Raw genomic sequence first — 20,954 nt, forward strand, 5'->3', positions numbered from 1 at the left:
GAGCTCGAACCTATTTAATCCATTAAATCTATTTTAATAGCAAGGGGGCAAACTTTCTCATACATTTTTAGAAATAAATGAGGTAACACTGACATAATTAATCAAAAGTTGCTTTCATGAAAGAATAAAGAAAAAAATTGGGAAAACAGAAGTCCTTGCTTTTCATCTTTGGCCACATCATTCCGGTACATTCCACTGATAAAAAATAGTTCCAAACAAATTGAAAAACTCAATGTAATATTCAAAGAGAATGGAATAAAACAAATAATTTACAGTCTCACATTTCTGAATTTGCTTGAGAAGCAAAGAACCAAACATTCAGGACCTTGATCAATTTTCTACGTGGTTGCCTTTGTACAGCAACTTAAGAAAGATGCAGAGTTACGGTGGAAATAAGAAGCCAAAAAGGAGTGTTTGGAATAGACTGGCAGGTGGAAGGGCTTATCTCAATTTTTCCTGCGTTCTGTCCTTTCTAAGACCCTTTCATTTAGTCTCTCCTGTTTCTCTTTATCTTTTTTATTCAGTTCTGAGGCGGGAGTTGGAACAGAGTTAATTCTTCAAACCAAAGACCCTTTGTTATAATTATTTTCACAGTATTTTTATTTGTATTTCTAGCACTGGCAGTTTTTGATTTGCTGTCTTGGTTCTATCTACACAGATGTTAGCTGATCAATTCCTGGCACCATGACTGCAACCGTGAAGAAACACAGCTGAAATCTTAAGAAGACAGTAATTTCACTTCCTGCACCAGCCGAAGTTTTGCAATCACTTCATGCTCTTATGAAGATCTGGCTTTCTCTTTGGGCATCCACGCATGGAGGCTGCACATTTAGCAATCAGCGCAGGTGTTTGTAAGAGCCAGTCTCACTTGAGATGCACTCAACAGGAACCCAGGTTAAACAATTGGGCGGCATTCATTCCCTCAGCTCAAAGATAAGGAATGAATTTATAATCAGGGTGGCACTTATATTGACACCTGAGACCCAGATTATGCTGGCTCAGTTCCTGAAATTTAATTTTTGTGAAACTGACAAGTTCAGATATAACTTTAAACTTGCACCTTTACTACTTTGTGCTCTAATGATGTCGGCATATTAATGGATTTCATAAATAATTGGGTTGATTAGCCTCTTTCTGTTTCTGTACTACTTTTAGTTGGCTATAGTCAGTGTTCACCTTTGGGCTTGGGGTACTGAAATTTGGTATTGATCAGTAAGTTAAATGCTCAGATTCATGTTCACATTGAGAATAAAATTGACATCAGGACATCTTAATCTCTTTCCCTCTCTCTTTCACACACTCTCTCTCTCACACACACACACACACACACACACATACACATGCACACACTCAGAAAACAAGGAAGATCAAAAGATGACAACAGCAGAATCTGATGTCCAAAGGTTGAAAGGTTCATTTATTATCAAAGTACATATGCGGTGTACAGCTCCGAGATTTGTATTCTCCAGATAGCCACGAAACAAAGAAAACTGTGGAAGTCAGTTCAAAGAGAAACAACAAAACCAAACCTCCCCCCCCCCGCAAACACACACACACACAGGAAAAGAACAACAAGAGGACCATCAACAGCCCAAACCCCTCCTCCCCAGCACAAAATGCAACAAGAACATCGATAGCCTCAAACACCCCTCACCTCCACAGAAAACTGACAAAATGTAACAAGAACATCGACCCTCAAATCTCTACCCCCATCCCCGCACAAAACCAATGAGAATGAGTGGATGAAAACACAATATAAAAACCTTTAGAACATAAGAATAGGTAAATATTTTTGTAAATGTCTAATTTTGGATTAGTGTTTATTTGAATAACCTCATCAAAATGCAACACACAACAGGAGACAGAAATTTCCCCCAGGAACCTGGGGAGCCTAATTAGTCAGCAACATTTTTAAGTAATATTAAGGGAGGTATTGCGAACTTTTGTTTGTTTTTAAAGCACCTTTAATGCGGTGGTAATACATAAGGTTCCTCAAAGGAGCATTACGGTAATAATATAGAAAGAGGTAATAGGCCAGACAAACAAAAGCTTAATCATAGAAGAAAATGAAGAACTTAGAGAAAAAAATATAGTTTAAAAATAATGGATGGACATTGCATAGGCTAGAGCCTCAGAGGCTGCAGATATCACTATATGTTCAAGTTGGTTTAATTATCATTCAATTATATATGAACACAGCTGAACAAAAGATGTGTGTTTAAACTATAGCATGTATACTCAACCAGAATTGGAAAAAGTAAATACCTTAGCGAATTATAGGACTAGAGGAATTAGGAAATAATACCACAGAGAGGATAGCGAATGTGGATGAAGATCATTGAATCAAGACATTAATTAATCAGAAGCCTTTATAATTCGGCAAGTCTAGAGGAATGAAAATTTATGACCATTACAACAAGGTTAGTAGAGTTGCGCGTGAGTTCAAGTTTACAGAGGAGGCTGGTCAGAAGTTAGTGATGGAGGTGAAAGAACCATGAGTGGAGTCCAATGGCAGCTGAGCCGAGGAAAGTCTGAAGTCTGCTGGAAGAAAATGTCCCCACCAATCTTTATCTGAAGATATGATACCCAGTTAGGAGAAACTATTTATCATTCAACCTGAGAAAATTCAAAGAAAGAGGAATTGTGTTCTTCATGCTTATTGTGTTTTTTAGGCTGTATTGAATCCAGAAAAACAATAAGTTCATTCTCCTTTTCACTTGTGTACTGAAAAAGGACGATGAAACTTGAATCTTGAAACTCTAGAAAAGTTAAAATTTCACTTGTCCTTCTTTGGAGATTGCACAGAAACTTTACAGAACTACCCCTCATTTGACCTAAGGCAATGCAAACGGCCCTCATATTGAAATGTGGTACAAAGTTTTTGGATTGAATTGGCCCTGTTCAGTACATGCCCCAAGGTGATCACAGTACTGAGATGTGACAAAGTTAGTCTGCTGGGTTTTGTATTGATAAGAAGCAAAAGAAAAAAGATAAATTCCATTACAAAGGCATTTATTTCATAATGAGTTATATTTGCAATCTTGCCGCAAGTAATGAAGTCATTCAACCGCCTTCATAAGAAGTCTAATACTTCTTTGCATCTCTCAATGTAGCGAAAATTTCTCTCAATGAAAGAAATGTCAGGAAACAGATCAAACTTCACCATTTATTGGGCAGAATGCATGTCAAAATTAGATTTCAACTAAAGGGAATTAATCACATCTGAGAACTATCAGCATATCAAGGATATCCAAGTTTACTACAGGGGAGATTGCTATCTTACATGAAACTCAAGTCTTTCTTTTCCTTAGGGCATGTGGAGGTGTTTGTTTTTGCTTCTCTCATTTGTGGAGATCAGTGTGAATCCAGAGGAAAGGAAATTGAGAAAAGGCAAGTTCCGCTGGTCTGCAGTTTGGTTAACACCCTATAGATTGGACTGGGGGAGGCTACAAACATCGGTACCTGTTGTCCCTACTAGAAGAGATTACTACCACTGTATATAGAGCACAACAGCTTCAAGTCACCTTCAAGGAGTCACTAAGGAGATAAGCTTCTTCAAATTGGTTCAGGAAGTAGTTGGCCACATGTTTACTACCTGGCTGGTTTCATTCATCAACATTTATACTGGGCAGGATGTAAAACAGGAGACTCATGCAAACACATTTCTTGCCTGGTGAATAAGGTTAATTAGCCCTCAAAGTTTCCTGTTTACCAGTGAAACCTGGTGGGAGTAAAGCCTCAAGCAGACCTACAGGAAAAAGGATATTGGAACATTGGAGGTCAGCACATTAGGCCACGCTTGCAGTAATTATTTTGTTTCCCGCTGTTACTCAGCTATCTGTGAGACTCAGGACCAGGTGCAGCTACCAAGTCATTTTGCTCCAAGACCCTTCTTAATGACACCAGGAGATCTTCAAGCTGGCACATTTGAAGGAAAAAAAGAAGTTTATTAGAAGGAAATCTCCGATAACTCTGGTTGGCTGTGTTATCTCTGGTGATTAAGAGCTGATATTCTTCGGGATCCTGGGGCATACCAGCTTTCAATGCTGTTGTTCCTTTAGAGAACAGCTTCTGCTCTCAGTCTGCAAGAGCAGACTACATGCAGCACACTGCCATGAAGTCCACACAGCTGCTGGACAGATGCCCATAAGACCGTTAGACCACAAGACTATAGGAGCAGAATTAGGCCATTCACCCCCATCGAGTCTTCTCCACCATTCCATCATGGCTGTTTTATTATACTTCGCAGGCCCATTCTCTTGCCTTCTCTGTGTAACTTTTGATGCCCTTATTAATCAAGAACCTATCAACCTCCGCCGTAAATATACCCAATGACTCAGCTTCCACAGCCGTCTGTGGCAAAGAGCTCCACAGACTCACCATCCGCTGGCTAAAGAAATTCCTTGTCCTCTGTGTACTAAAGAAATCTCCGTGTATTCTAAGGCTGTGCCCTCTTTCCCCACTATAGGAAACATCCGCTCCACACCTACTCAATATTTGATAGGTTTCAGTGAGATCCCCCTCATTTTTTTAAATTCCTGCGAGTACAGTTCCATTGGCTGGATGCCCAGACTGATTGCTGGCACAAGAGATGGCCACCGGAAATGACTAGAAGTGCAGTTTCTCTCAGGAGAAAGGAGTCCTGGAAACTTACACTAAAAGGAAGTCCCTCTTGTGATCTACAACTGCCTGCAGTTTGAGGGAGTGGAAAACGTTGCAATGTTTGAGCCAGTGAGGGTAACTAATGGCACCCTGTGTTCATGAACTAAGAGGAAATGCCTGAGATGCCATTTGTCCCTTACTGAAATTGTTCTGTCACATCCAGTGCGTGAGTGCCCTGATCAGCTGTATCACTAGCTGGTCTGGGACTTGCAAGTCATCCGACCACAAGACCCTGCAACGGATTGTGAGAATCATCAGGGTCTCTCTCCCGCCATTCTGGACATTATTAGAAGTGCTGTGTTCACAGAGTCCTCAGCATTGTCAGGGACCATTCCCATCTGTCCCACAATCTCTTTGATCACTCACCATCAAGCAGAAGGGACCACAAAATAAGAACAAGACCATTTAGGCTGGGTAACACTTTATTCCCTCCATGCTGTGAGACTTCTGAACACTCTGCTACCATCCAGTACACATCATTATGCCAGCAACAATAACTGTAATAATGTTTATATTTAACTACTGTATGTTGTATATGCACTTTTTGTCAACTTGTATTGTATATCTACAGAATACATTTTATTGCTGTTGTGTTGATATTATTATTATTGTTGTGCTGTATGTGATATATACACTGTGTTTTTCTCTTTGGTCCCTGAGGAACAGAGCTTCGTTTAGCCGTATACACATGTATGGTTGAATGACACTAAATTTGAACTTGACATTGAACTGAATATGGACCTCAAAGGCCAGTTGGCAGGTAGCCCATAGATCTGAAATGTCCACTTGAAATAACTGTGTGCTGATAAAGCTGGGAGTTAACATGACCTTGATCTCCATGGAGAGAGCACACCAAGCACAAGAAAACATTTCAATAAAACATTGTATCACAGACAGCCCAGACTTGAGAAATGAGAGTAACACAAAATATATTGCTGTTTAGAAAGGCTTGGATTGAACCTATGTTTAGTCCCACCTAATTCACTGATGGGGCTAATCTTGCTGCTTCCGTAAACATTACAAATTACTCTGTGAAAAGTTCTGCCAAATAAGTTGTTATTCAGACTCTCGATGCGGGAGTATCATGGCAGCTGACTGTTGGAGAAAATGACTTGTTGGTTGTCACACAGTCATTGAGTTTTGGAAGCCGTTTGAGCAGCCTGTAACCTAATCTACCTATGTCAGCAAAATATCCTTTTATATAATGAGGAGAAGGATCAACTAGTGCATCCACCCTTTCTCCAGCTAAGGCTGTTCCATGATGATTATAGTCAAGAGATCTATGCTGGTACAATCAGAGTGTGGCAACTCATGAACAGTGTCATTGTTATCAACATAGCTCCAGCATTCTCAGTTGACAATATTAACCCATCCATCAAATACCTATGTACTTATCACCATGGTAAAACTTGTCTCATCTCCCCGTCAGAGATATTCTCTTTATCCTGTCTGTCCCTTCCCAACTTTCCCTTTCTTACCTAATATTGACTTATTTTCTCCCATATGGTCTTCAATTTGCAGTTTTAACTGAATTTCCCTTTCCATAGATACAGCCTGACCTGCACAGTGTTTCTATCATTAACTCTGTTTTGGTGTCGGAAAAAAAGTCATACAAGCTAATGTGGGTCACAAATGGAAGTGCTCGATCTAAGTTTGTGATTGATGCGATTGAGCAGGGAAAAAAAATCTGCTGATGCAACTTACTTCAAATAAAATTGGAATTGTATCCACTTACACTAAGCATGTCAGTGCTAAGCACTGGGTACCATATAACTACAGACAGAGAGCCATAGGCATCTGTTAGTCTCGTGAGACCATGGATTTGCGCCTTGGAAGGTTTTCAGGGCGCAGGCCTGGGAAAGGTTGTATGGAAAACTGGCAGTTGCCCATGCTGCAAGTCTCTGCTCTCCACACCACCGATGCTGTCCAAGGGAAGGGCACTAACGTCGATACAGCTTGGCACTGGTGTTGTCGCAGAGCAACATGTGGTTAAGTGCCTTGCTCAAGGACACAACACGCTGTCTCAGCTGAGGTTCGAACTAGCAACCTTCAGATCACTAGACCAATACCTTAACCACTTAGCCAAACCATAGATTCAGAGAGTTCTACAACAGCAAAACAGGCCTGTTTTAACTATCCTGACAGTTTTAACTATCTACTCTAATCTAATTTGAAAACATTAGGTTGATATTCTTCTATGCCACAACAATTTCTGTTTGGCTACCTCCAACTTTCACAGGCCAAGAAGTAGCCAGGAACCATTGCATGTACCCAAGATATATTTGACTTTTAGGTAGAGTGCCGATTGAGGGAGGCAGGAATGCAGAGCACAGAGCCAGGACCCCTCCTTGGAAACAGGATGTAGGGCCGGGCCTCATACACAGAATGCTGAACATGACAAGACGGTTTCCAACACTAAATAGCAGCAAACAGCCAGACCTACCTAGTGAAGGTGTGGACACAGACAGTTCCCAACACAAGGTAGCAGCAAACAGCCAGACCTACCTAGCGAAGGCATGGACACAAAGAGACAGTTCCAAACAACAAAAGACAGTTCCATATCTAGACACAGCAAGGCTCCAGTTTTGCTCCAACAGTTGAACTTGACAGCAGTGCAGGCAAAGGTTGCAGGCGAGGCAAGGCTTCAGTCACAGGTTGCAGGGCAAGGCTTCAGAAGGCAGGGACAGAGACAGAATTCAGACGAGAGGTTAGGACAGGAACAATCCAGCAGCCAAGCCCTGGTCTCCGGAGGTATTTATCTGTCTGCCCAAACAAGAATCATGTGCCTCAATTAGAACACCCAACAGAACAATGGAAACCTGGAATAAGGATCGATGAACCAGACCGTGAACTGGAATGTGGACTTCACGGACAAGACCATGACATAAGGTCAAGATCAAAGCTGATGTCAATTGATCTATCTGAAGGTGGATGCTCAGTTAATGCAAGGGGTTTTGAGTTTCTATACACCTAGCTAAATATCAACCAGGTGTTCCTGGGAGCTTTCCTTGTTTCTACTTTGTTCTTTGTTTTACCCTTTGGAAAGATGCCTCCAAGTCAAAACTAATCCCAAGACCACTGTTTCTAAAACATTAGACAGCAGCATGTGTTCTAAGCTGTACAGCTTTCCGGGTCATTGGTAAGGTGAAAAGAATATTTGTTCCGCATCTAGAAAAGTCTTGCACTTCAGGAAGTCATGCAATGATGGAAAGATTGCTCAGACAGGTGGTCTGTGATTCAACCACTCAGAGGAATTCATGGCATTTCCGACTGAGGTTGAATCAAAGGTCAGATATAGGCTGAAACAGAATTTCACATGATTGTGCAGTCAGTCAGGCATCCACACTTGCTCATTACATTAGTCAGTATTTGAAAATCAGACATGCAAACTGTGCAAATTCCTTTCCTAGTTCAAGAGACAAAGAAGGGATTTGTTGTCAGTGTGAGTAGAAAGAGACTCATGCTGATGTCCAGAATGAATGTTGATTAATAAGCAGCTTGTGCAAAGGTCAACTAACTCTACCTAATTGCAGTTTTCGAGAAGAGGCAGGGCCCAGGCATTCAGGAGTGCACATTAGTGGGAGGCCATGGTGAGAAGGGAGCTGGTGTAGGTACAAGGAATGCAAACATAATATTGGGCCTCAATCAAGGGTTGAACAGCAAAAAATGAATGGAGCGCTGGAAGAATGATGGGTGGCCAGATTGGCGGTAACAGTGTGTGAAGGAGTAATTTAAACTGGAGTTGGCTATAGTTAAACTGCAACTTATGTTTGAGTAGACTTAGGGTGACTAATAAGTTCAAAGTCAAAGTAAAATTATTATTAAAGGACATACTTGTTCCATATACAACAAAGTCAGACAAACAACCAACATGCAAATGACACCAAACTGTGCAAATATGGAAAGAAAATAAAATTATAAGGATTGTCCACATGAGTTCTTGGAAGTGGACCTTAGGTTGTGTGATCAATTCACTGTTGGGTGAGTGAAGTTATCCACTTTGGTTCAAGAGCCTGATGCTTGAGGGGTGATAACTGTTCTTGAACCTGGAGCTCTGGAACATAAGTCTCCTGTATCTCTTTCTTGGTGGCAGCTGCAAAAAGAGAGTATGGCCTGGATTATGGGGGTCCTTTGTGATGGACGCTGCCTCCTTGCATCAGCACTCCTTGTAGACGTGCTCAATGGTGGAAGGACTTTACCTGTGATAGACTTGGCTGTATCCATCACTTTTTGTAGGCTTTTCTACTCAAGGGCCTTGGTGTTTCCATATCAGGCCATGATACAATCAATTAGTGTACTCTCCACCGTGCATTTATAAAACTTTGTCAAAGTTTTAGATGACATCCTGAGTTTTTGTAAACTTTTAAGAAAGTAGAAGTGTGCAGGTACTTTCTTTGAGCTAATCCTCATTGAAGGATCAGCAGTGAAGAAGGTCAGTAACTTTAAATTCCTGGGTGCCACTATCTCAGAGGACCTGTCCTGAACCCATTATATAAATGTAAATGCAAAGAAAGCACAACAGTGATTCTACTTCCTTAGAAGACTGCAGAGATTCAGCATGGCATCAAAAACCTTGACAAACTGCATAGATAGGTGGTGGATTCAGCCCTGTACTTAAAGGGAGAAGCCCTCACAACCATTGAGCACCTCTACATGAAACACTGTCATAGGAAATCAGTGTCAATCATCAAAAGTCCTCACAACCCAGGCCATGCTCTATCTCACTGCTTCCATCAGGCAGAAGGTACAAGGGTCTCAGGGCTCACGCCACCAGGTTCAAGAACAGTTACTACTCCCAAACCATCAGGCTCTTGAACAAAAGAAGAAAATTACACTCATTTATTGAGTTGTTTCCACAAGCAATGATCTCACATTAAGGACTCTTTATCTTGTTATTTCATGTTCTTGTAATTTATTGCTATTTATTTATTGATGTATTTCAACAGTTTGTTGCTTTCTATGCTCTTGCTCTTTCATTGATCCTGTTTACAATTACTACTCTATAGATTTTCTGAGTATCCCCGCAGGAAAAAAGAATCTCAGGGTTGTATGTGGAGACACATTATGTACTCTGATAATAAATTTTACTTTGAATTTTGAACTTTGTAATGGCACTGACCTAAGACAGATCCTCTGAAATGATAACACTGAGGAATTTAAAATGGCTGATCCTCTCCACCACTGATTCCCTGAAAAGGACTGGCTCATGGACCTCCAGTTTCATTCTCCTGTAGTCAATAATCAGCTCTTTGGTTTTGTTTATGTTGAGTGAAAGGTTACTGTGGTGATACCATTCAGCCAGATTTTCAGTCTCCCTCCTATATGCTGATTCATCGTCAGTCTGATTTGGCCCATAACAGCAGTGCCATCATCAAACTTAAATATGGCATTGGGGCTGTTCTTAGCCAAGTCATAAGTATAAAGTGAGTCGAGCAGAGGGCTGAGCACAGAGTCATATGGTGCATCTGTGTTGATGGAGATTATGGAGGACGTGCTGTTGCTATTCTGAAATGAGTAGGATCTGCAAGTCAGGAAATCCAGGATCTAATTATACAAGGAGGTATTGAGGTAAGGGTCCTGAAGCTTATTGATCAGATTTGAAGGGATAATACCTCAGGTTGACCCTGTGGTTAAGAAGGTATACGGTGTATTGGCCTTCATCAATCATGGAATTGAATTTAGGAGCCAAGAGGTAATGTTGCAGCTATATAACACCCTGGTCAGACCGCACTTGGAGTACTGTGCTCATTTCTGGTCACCTCACTACAGGAAGGATGTGGAAACCATAGCAAGGGTGCAGAGGAGATTTACAAGGATGTTGCCTGGATTGGGGAGCATGCCTTATGAAAACAGTTTGAGTGAACTCAGCCTTTTCTCCTTGGAGTGACGGAGGATGAGAGGTGACCTGATAGTGGTGTATAAGATGATGAGAGGCATTGATCGTGTGGATAGTCAGAGGCTTTTTCCCAGGGCTGAAATGGTTGCCACAAGAGGACACAGGTTTAAGGTGCTGGGGAGTAGGTACAGAGGAGATTTCAGGGGTAAATTTTTTACGCAGGGAGTGATGAGTGCGTAGAATGGGCTGCCGGCAATTGTGGTGGAGGCGGATACGATAGGGTCTTTTAAGAGACTTTTGGATAGATACATGGAGCTTAGAAAAATAGGGGTCTATGGGTAAGCCTAGGAATTACTAAGGTAGGGACATGTTTGGCACAACTTTGTGGGCCGAAGGGCCTGTATTGTGCTGTAGGTTTTCTAATGTTTCTATGTTTAATAGTTTTGAATGCTAAGCTGTAGTTGATAGAGAGCACCTTGATGTATGCATCTTTGCTGTCCAAATGTTTCAGGATTGAGTGAAGAGCTAATGAAATGGCATCTGCTGTGGACCTGTTATGCTGGAAAGCAAATTAGAGCAGATCCAAGTCGCTCTTCGGGCAGGAATTGATGTGTTTCATCACCAACCTCTCAAAGCACATCATCACTATAAAGTAAGTGCTACAAGATGATAGTCATTGAGGCAGATGGGTACCTTAGACTGCTCAGGCAAGCGGTGAACAGAATCAGTGAAAACTTCAGCCAGTTGATTAGCCCAGGTCTTCAGTACTCAGTCATGTACGCTGTCTGAGCCAGATAATTTTGTGGTTCACCCTTCTGAAGGTATGCCTGACATCCGCCTCAGAGAGTGAAATCACAGGGTCATCGGTTGATGTGGGAGTTCGTGAAGATTCCTCAATGATTTGTCAGTTAAAAGGAGCATGAAAGGCATTGAGCTCATCTGGGAGCAAAAACTTGGTGTCACATACTGTACGTCACTTGGTTTAACTTTGTAGGAGGTGATTGCAATCAAGAACTACCACAATTGTCAAGTATCTTTCTATGATACAAGTTTGATCCAAAATTCTCTCTGATTTGATTCAGAATTCCTTCTAGCCTCTTACCTCTCCTCCTCAGTTGCCTATCACCTTCCCCTGGTGCCCCTCCTTCTTTCCTTTCTCTCGTGGTCCGTTCTCCTCTCCTATCAGATTCCTTCTTGCCCAGCCCTTTATCTTTCCCACCCACCTGTCACCTTCCAGCTAGTCCCCCTTCCCCTCCCCTTACCTTTTTATTCTAGCATAGTACTCCTCATTTCCAGTCCTGATGAAGAGACCTACGCCAAAATGTCAACTGTTTATTCGTTTTCAGTGATGCTGCCTGACCTGCTGAGTCCCCCCAGCATTTTGTCTGTGTTGATCCAGATTTGTCACTTCACATCTGAGATGGCTTTCCAGAGGCCGTACTCGCACCTCTTGTATTTTACTTGGTCACCAGACCTGAGCACCACAGATCTGTCCCTCAGCATCTATCAAGTTAACAGTGATGAAAGGACACACATAAAAAGGCTGGGGGATCTCAGCAGGCGAGGCAGCATCAACGGAAAAGAGTACAGGGGACGTTTCAGGTCGAGATGGGTCCTAATGAGGGTTCTTGGCCTGAAATGTCAACTATACTCTTTTCTAAAGATTCTGCCTGGCCTGCTGAGTTTCTCCAGCATTTTGTGTGTGTTGCTTCGATTTCCAGCATCTGTAGATTTTCTCTTGTTAGTGATCAAGGGAATTAGTTATAGTCAAGAGAGTTGTGATGAGATTGAATGTATTTTGCTTGTGTTAAGAGAATTTTTCTCAGTGATGAAATCAACAGTGTAGTGTTTCTAATTACACACATCTAGTGTCAGTACAGTAAGTATTGTCCTTTAAGTCCATATGAAAATATAAACACAGAAATTAGGAACAGGTATTGGCCACTCTACTCCTTGGGTCTGCTTTACTTTAATAAATATATGATTGCTTTGATTTTAATCTTAACTCCACATTCCCATCTACCCATAGAAACCTTGATAATATACAACCTATTTATCTCAGCCTTAAAAATATTAAAAACACCATGATTTATAGAAGGATTCCAAAGACTCATGACCCTGAGACAGTAAAGTCATTGTCTCACCTATATCTTAAGCGTGCATCACTTAATTTCAAAAGGCGACCTCTTGTTCAATAAAAAGAATAAAAACAGAAAATGCTCAAAACACTCAGCAGGTCTGGGAAGATGGGTGAAAGATAAAAATAGTTAATGTTTCAGATTGACAGCACTTCATCAGAAGTAGAAAATTGAGAAAACGAGTCAAAAAAATACCTTGTCACTGACTTCAGGAAAGGAGCAGTGCACATACTCCTGTGTGCATTAATGGTGCTGAGGTCAAGAGGGTTATGAATGCCAAGCTCCTAGGAATAAATATCATCTCCCGGTCCAACCATGATGATGCTATGCCCAAGAAAGCTCACCAGTGCCTCATCTTCCTCAGAAGCCTAACAAAATTTGATATGCTCCCTTTTATCCTCTGCAATTTCTATTAATGTACCATTAATATCAGGGCATGAAGGGATACGGAGAGAAGGCAGGAGATTGGGGCTGAGAGGGAAAATTGGATCAGCCATAAGGAAATGGCAGAGCAGACTTGATGGGTCAAATGGCCTAATTCTGCTCCTATATCTTATGGTCTTATAAAGCATCCTATCTGCATGCATCCCAAACTTGCTATGACAATGGCTCTGCCAGTGAACACAAAAAATTGCAAGGAGTTGTGAACATTGCTCAGCACATTATGAAACCTAGCCTCCGACCTAAGGAATCTGTCTACACTTTATGGCCTCGGTAAAGCAGCCAGCATAATCGATGATGCCATCCATCCCGGACATTCTCTCTTCTCCCACCTCCCATCTGAAAGAAGATACAAAAGCATGAAAGAATGTACCTCCAGGCTCAAGGTCAACTTCTGCTCCACTGTTATACAACTGCTAACTTGATCCCTAGTACAATGAGATGGACTCATGATCTCACAACTTACCTTGTATAACCTTGTTGTCTACCTCCAATACACATTCCCTGTTTACTTATTCTGTACTCTTTTGCTTTATTTTGCACGCTACTATTATTGTGCCTTGTAACCTCAAAGCACTATTGTAAGGAATTGATCTGAATGAATGATATGCAAGACAAGAGTTTCCCTGTATTTCAGCAAATATGATAATAATAAACCAACTTAGTGATTGACTAATTTATCCAACAACTTAGTGTTTGATTGCTGAGAGGGTGCAGAAGGGATGAATCAGTAACAGGGAAAGTCTTTGACATTGTGGGTATAAGATTGGTGGGGTGTTTCCCGTATTTACAGCATCATCTGGTCAACAGATTAATAATAAAGAGATTAGAGTGAGCAAAAAGTAAGTTACTTTACTTTTAGATTTCTCCACGTTGTCTTCACATCCTTCCCATCAAGGTCTCTTGGGATTTTAAACATTTCAACTACATCCTCTCTTCAATCTCCTAAACTCTAACTATATAAGGCTAGCCTTTCCAACCTTCTCTCATATCTGTCTATTCTAGTTACTGAATTTTTAAAAAGAATTGCACCTCCATTTTATATTAAAACACTTACATTTAATGATAGTTCAAGTACAACTGAAATACAGGTGTAATTCCCTGGTTCATTTTTTTTTACTGTTATGCTGTTTTGTATTTCAGTGGTCCCCAACCACCGGGCCCGGCCGCGGACCGGTACCAGGCGTCAAAGCTCCTGCTACCGGGCCGTGAGGAAACGATATGATTTGGCGATATGAAACGATGAGTCAGCTGCACCTTTCCTCATTCCCTGTCAAGCACTGTTGAACTTGAAATAACCTACCAAATCATACCAAATAACATAAAACCTAAAATAACACTAACATATAGTAAAAGCAGGAATGATATGATAAATACACAGCCTATATAAAGTAGAAATAATGTATGCACAGTGTAGTTTCACTTAACAGAATCGGGAAGATTAAGCCAAAACCGATTTGTAGGAAAAAACCGGCACGTACACCCATGCGCACGTCACGCATGGGCCCGTCACGCATGTGCACACAGGTGCCTGCGTAAGGCTTCATGGTCATGGTAGTCTTTCTCGGGGTAAACGCAAGTGTCTCGTATTAGACTGCTACTTTTGTCCCTTATTTGGGAGTGAGAAAGTTGGCAACCCTACTTGAACACTCCCCACACCACCCCCCCATCGGCTGGTGCGCAAGAATATTGTCAATATTAAACCGGCCCGCGGTGCAAAAAAGGTTGTGAACCCCTGCTATATTTCGTTTGTGCTGTTTGGTGCAAGCTGCTTGTTTGGGTTACTTGAAGATAGAGAGAGGAGAATTGTGTGCCGTCCAGTTAGGATAGAAGTATTAAGGGGAAGTTTCTCTGGTGAGGGACACTAACGTTGAGCTTGGGCTTTGGTTAAGGGGATGAAGAGAGAAGACACCAGAAAGAAGAGATCATAGAATTCAACCCGGAGTGGGGTAGTGACTCGAGGAAGCCCGGGGTGAGATCGAAGGAGGGTCGGGGAAGGGGAATCTGTGAGCTCCAACTTGTGCACATTAGACTGTTTCATTAAAATGGGCCCTTTTCTTGTTTTGTTCTTTCTTTACAAACCCTTTAGTTAAATTAAGAATTATAAAGCTAAGTCTTTTAATTGGATGCGGTGTACCATCTGTTATTTGGTGGCACTTATTTGGAACAGGGTAACGGATCACGCAGCATCCACACAAACAGAGGGTTTTGAGGTGGGCTCGCGCCTCAGTCTCACACATTTGGCAAGGCTGGAGATTGTCTTGCCTAGACTTACACAGCCAATGGAACCAGAGTGTGTTACAGGGAAAATGCAGGCAGTTGTGGACACTGTTCAGCACACCATGAAAACCAGTCTGCCATCCATGGAACCTGCCTACACTTAATGGTCTCATTAAAGCAGCCAGCATAATCAATGATCTCATCCATCCGATCCATAACCGGAAGGGCCTATTCTGCGCTGTATTTCTAAATAAACAAAACTAAATAAGTAATGAAAGAAACAAGAAAACTTACTAGCTGAGACTTTTACAGGGAGCTAGAAATATTAAGTTCAATGTTTCATTGTGACGTTCATGAGTAGTATTGATGAAGCAGAAAGAAAATCAATATTCTTTTTGTGTTTCTTTTTACAATCAGCAAATAAATTACAAATGTTTATATTAAATTTATATTCTATTCTAATCTTGTACAGTGGTATTATAATCATTAGCTTATATTACATTTAGAATGGAAGATAATATTGAGTCATGACCAGAAAAAATCCTCTCAATACCAGTACTTATTTTCCTGTCAGTCACTGAAGGGTGTTATTTCACAAATTATTATAATATCATGATTACAGAAATATTTCCTGCTAAAACTTGATGTATCTTCATTCCCTTGCCAAATTTTTACTATTCACAATTTGGCAGGAACTAAATCCAAGCTCAGTAATTTTACAATGCCATTCTCAAAGCAGGTAACCTAGCAACTGTGAAACACTTTATTTGCTTGTCAGTATCAAATTGGAAGACTATTAACTTATATTTGAATATGAAAGCTGTGGGATACATTTTTAATGCTGCATATATTTTGCAGCACAATGTGGTACACACATTTCCCAAAATAACCATGTGATATAAATATTTCAATAGATAGTGCTTTGTAGATTTCCTCCGAAGAACCCTTGCTTTGTATCTATATAAGAGACTCCCTGTTACTGTGAACTGGTTTCCCCAGGCATTTTCCAATGGTTTTTCAATAAATTACTAGCTTAATAAAGTTGCTGGTTTAACTGAGTTTCTACACATGATCCTAAGCATCAAACTCCCACAGTGCATGCCATTTGTGAAGGTGGAAACATTGTTCCAGAAGCATTTGAAAGATTTGAAAGTTTACTTTGTGGGTTTATGCTCAGGGACAGAAATTATCTTTGCCCTTGAGGGTTTTGAGTTTTGTTGTGTTTCTGGACCCTGTTTGTAGTTGAATCAATTTTTGGTTCAGAAGCCGGCTCCAGTACAGCCACAATTTGCCTTGGTCGTCTCCTGCTATTTAAAACCATGATGAGCCAAAGGGAAGAAAAGAGATCTCCAAGCATATAAGAACCAAAATCCAGTAACAGATCAAGCAGATGGTGGGTAGAAAGTGCAGGTTTCTTCAGTGTGCATGGTTTCTTCAGCTTTGTCAACACCGGATATGGCACAAACTCAGCAAGAATGGAAAAGAGAATCAAAGCCAGAGGACAGCAGAATGGTGAACTATTCAATGGAGATTCCATGTGATTGAGTCTTCAGTGACTCTATCCTACATCATGCTTTCCACCACAACGTTACCACCACCCCAGCCTGGCAAGTTGAATGACAAGCTAACCAACAGTGAAAACTGGACTCAGAAGCAGAAGGAAGTGTTACTGAAATTCTAAAATATTTCAGAGAAACACCTAAGACACAAAATTTATAATATTCTTCCAATGGGAGAAGGAGTGCTTGTCAGAGATGCTGTAAATCTGGCCATCTTCAAAAAATAAAGCACGGGTTGGTTGTAGTAATCATGAATGGATCCCTTACTCTGGGCCAGAGGAAAAGACTTTATTGCGATCATTCTCCTCTAATTCTTCCACAGCTTCTTTCCAACTGTGATAAGACTGCTGAACGGATCCCGACCTGGAAATGGACCGTACCCTCCAAATATCCGGACCTGCCTCTCGGTTTTTTTGCACTACCTTACTTCAAATTTTCTACTTTCTATTTATGATTTATAATTTAAATTTTTAATATTTACTAATTTTAACTATTTTAAATATTTTTAATATTTAATATTTGTAATCCAGGGAGTGTGAAGCGCAGAATCAAATATCGTTGTGATGATTGTACGTTCTAGTACCAATTGTTTGGCGACAATAAAGTACAAAGTATAATTCCTTCAGTGGATGAAGAGATCTCACAGAATGACAAAGTGAATGCAAGAGCACACTGGAGATATTTATTCATATATTGATTTTAATTGAAGATACAGCACAGTCCTAACCCAAGGAGCTCCATGCTGCCCAATTACACCAATTAACCTACTAACCAGTATGTCTTTGGAATGTGGGAAGAATGTCAGTCTCCTTACAGGCAGTGGCAGGAATTGAGCCTGGGTTGCTGGCACTGTAATAGCATTCTGCTAGCCATTATGCCACCCTGACATGATACGTATGAAGCACCAAGTCCAAGGAGAGTGAAGGGAACAGATTCATTCAATGTACCTGGTCTGCATTGACTCAGACTTATCTTCAACTGTCAATGGAAATGTGGACGATTTTCCTCAAATCTTGCTTTAAATTCTTGTCACTTCATTATCTTCACATATGGTAGGCAGTCCTTGCAATATTCAAGCTGGGCTGTTCCATTAAACCAATTGTCTTCTCAATCTTTCTCAGTACAAAGTGGCACTTCACTTCCAACAAACTTCCCACTGGAGTGAAGTTAGACCATAGAACTATATGACATGGGAGAAGAATGAAGCCATTTAACCATTAAGACTACTCTGTCTTTCTATCATAGCTGATTTGTTTTTCCCTCTTAGCCCCATTCTCCTGCTTTCTCCCCATAACCATTGACTCTCTTACTAATCAGGAACCTATCAACATCTGCTTTAAATATACTCAATGACTTGGCCTCCACGGCCATCTGAGGGAATAAATTCCATAGAGTCACTGCCCTCTTGCTAATGAAATACTTCCTCATTTCTGTTTTAAAAGAACGTCCTTCAATCCTGAGGCTATGCCCTCTAGTCCTAGACTTTCCTGCTATTGGGAACATCTATTCCACATCCACTGTATTTGGGCCTTTCAGTATTTTGTAGGTTTCAATGTGATCCCCCATCTTTCTTCTAAATTCCAGTGAGCACACGCCCAGAGCCATCAAACATTCCTCATACATTCACCTTATTCTGGGATTAATCTTATAAACCTCCTCTGGACCCCCTTCAATGACAAAATGCCCTTTCTTAGAAAAGGGTTCCAAAACCTTATAAAGCTTCCACATTACATCCTTGCTGTTATGCACCAGTCCTTTCAAAATACATGCAAACATTGTATTTGCCTTCCTTACCACTGACTCAACTTGCAAGTTCAACTTCAGAGAGTCCTGCACAAGGACTTCCAAGTTCCTTTGCAACTCCAATTTCTGAATTTTCTCCCTGTTTAGAAAATCATCTATCTTTATTCCTTGTAGCAAAATGCATGACCATACACTTCCCAACACTATATTTCATCTACCATTTATTTGCCCGTTCTCTTAGTCTGTCCAAGTATTTCTGCGGACTCCCTTCTCCCTCAACACTATCTGCCTCTCCATCTATCTTTGTATCATCTGCAAACATTGCCACAATGCCATGAATCCCATTAGTCCAGAGGACAGGTAGGTAATTATTTAACCTGTCTAACTCTCTCCATAACCAATACCAAACGAGCTTAGTATTTATGTACTATATATGCGCACAGAGGTTCCTTAAGGTTGTTATAGCTGGGGGTGATAGTAGGGATAAGCTCCCAGTACCTAGTAAATGCTCCCAATGACATGCATCTCAAATAGTGTCTGACAACCGAGTCTGGCTCCCGGCTGTCACATATGGTTTGGCTGCCAAGCCTGGTGAAACTATTTCTACTGACAGTAGAAAGGACAAAGGGATGGTATTAACGACTTAAAACGAAACGCTTCGGGCAGATGGGGCTCATTAGCCATGGTTGGCAACTCATCCAGGAGAAGGAAAACTCTGGTCTCAAACCTCCACTGCCTTGCGGCTCTACCCACTCATGGGGAAGGCTTCAGGAGTAAACCCTCAGGTCCTCAGGTCTACCACCGGCTCCTTAGTCTTTTTCACATTAAGCTGCAGATAATTCTGCTCACACCATGTGACAAAGTTTCCTACCGTAGCCCTGTACTCAGCCTCATCTCCCTTGCTGATGCATCCAACTATGGCAGAGTCATCAGAAAACTTCTGAAGATGACAAGACTCTGTGCAGTAGTTGAAGTCCGAGGTGTAAATGGTGAAGAGAAAGGGAGACAAGACAGTCCCCTGTGGAGTCCCAGTGCTGCTGATCACTCTGTCGGACACACAGTGTTGCAAGCACACGTGCTGTGGTCTGCCAGTCAGGTAATCAAGAATCCATGACACCAGGGAAACATCCACCTGCATCGTTGTCAGTTTCTCCCCCAGCAGAGCAGGGCGGATGGTGTTGAATGTACTGGAGAAGTCAAAAAACATGACCCTCACAGTGCTCGCTGGCTTGTCCAGGTGGGCGTAGACACGGTTCAACAGGTAGACGATGGCATCCTCAACTCCTAGTCGGGGCTGGTAGGCGAACTGGAGGGGATCTAAGTGTGGCCTGACCATAGGCCGGAGCAGCTCCAGAACAAGTCTCTCCAGGGTCTTCATGATGTGGGAGGTCAATGCCACCGGTCTGTAGTCATTGAGGCTGCTGGGGTGCGGCGTCTTTGGCACAGGTACGAGGCAGGACATCTTCCACAGTACAGGAACCCTCCGGAGCCTCAGGCTCAGGTTGAATACATGGCGAAGTACTCCACTTAGCTGAGGGGCACAGGCTTTGAGCACCCTGGTACTGACACCATCCGGTCCTGCAGCCTTGCTTGGGTTGAGATGTTTCAGCTGTCTTCTCACCTGTTCAGCTGTGAAGCCCACTGTGGTGGTTTCGTGTGGGGAAGGGGTAAAGTCATGACAGCAGGGTGGTGGACTGTGAGGAGGGGTAGGAGGGGAGAGTGGAATATGTGTTGCTTGGGGGCCGACAACAGATGGTTTCCAGGAGCAAAAGAGAATAAAGCTTCCATGAAATCCTCCCTGAAAAAAATATAATATCCTCATTGATTCAGGAAGTTTCTGATTCAGGCTATGCAACATGACGAAGAAGGACTTAGAAAGCCAGCAAACACTTTGAACCTTCCTAAAGAAGCGTGTGCGAGAAACCAATCCAAGTACTCATGTTCCACTTGTCTCTGCCATGGCAGAACTCATTAATCAATGAAAGACCCCAGATCCTTCAAAACAATAATGAATGCAAGTCAACCTCAGCTCCATGGTAGTGGTTAAGAAGGAGAAGATGGTCAACAGTAGGACAAGTCAAGCAGCTGGTATTTTTATCTTTTGCATGTCTAATTCCGAGTCAAATCAGTTTTCCACAAAAACGTTAAACTTGCATGTCACAGCATCACGGGTGCTGAAAGCACACCACTTTTCTAGTATACAGGTGTAAAATGCTGGAAACATTCAGCAGGTCAGGCATTGTCTGTAGAAGGAGACACAGTTAAATATTCAGAACAAAGGGTCTTCTAGATGTGCTGGATATGAAAGGATAATTCTGTTTTTCTGCTATTGATGCTGCATAGTATTTCAAGCAT

Source organism: Mobula hypostoma, chromosome 11 (assembly GCF_963921235.1).
Source record: "Mobula hypostoma chromosome 11, sMobHyp1.1, whole genome shotgun sequence".
NCBI classification, from domain to species: Eukaryota; Metazoa; Chordata; class Chondrichthyes; order Myliobatiformes; family Myliobatidae; genus Mobula; species Mobula hypostoma.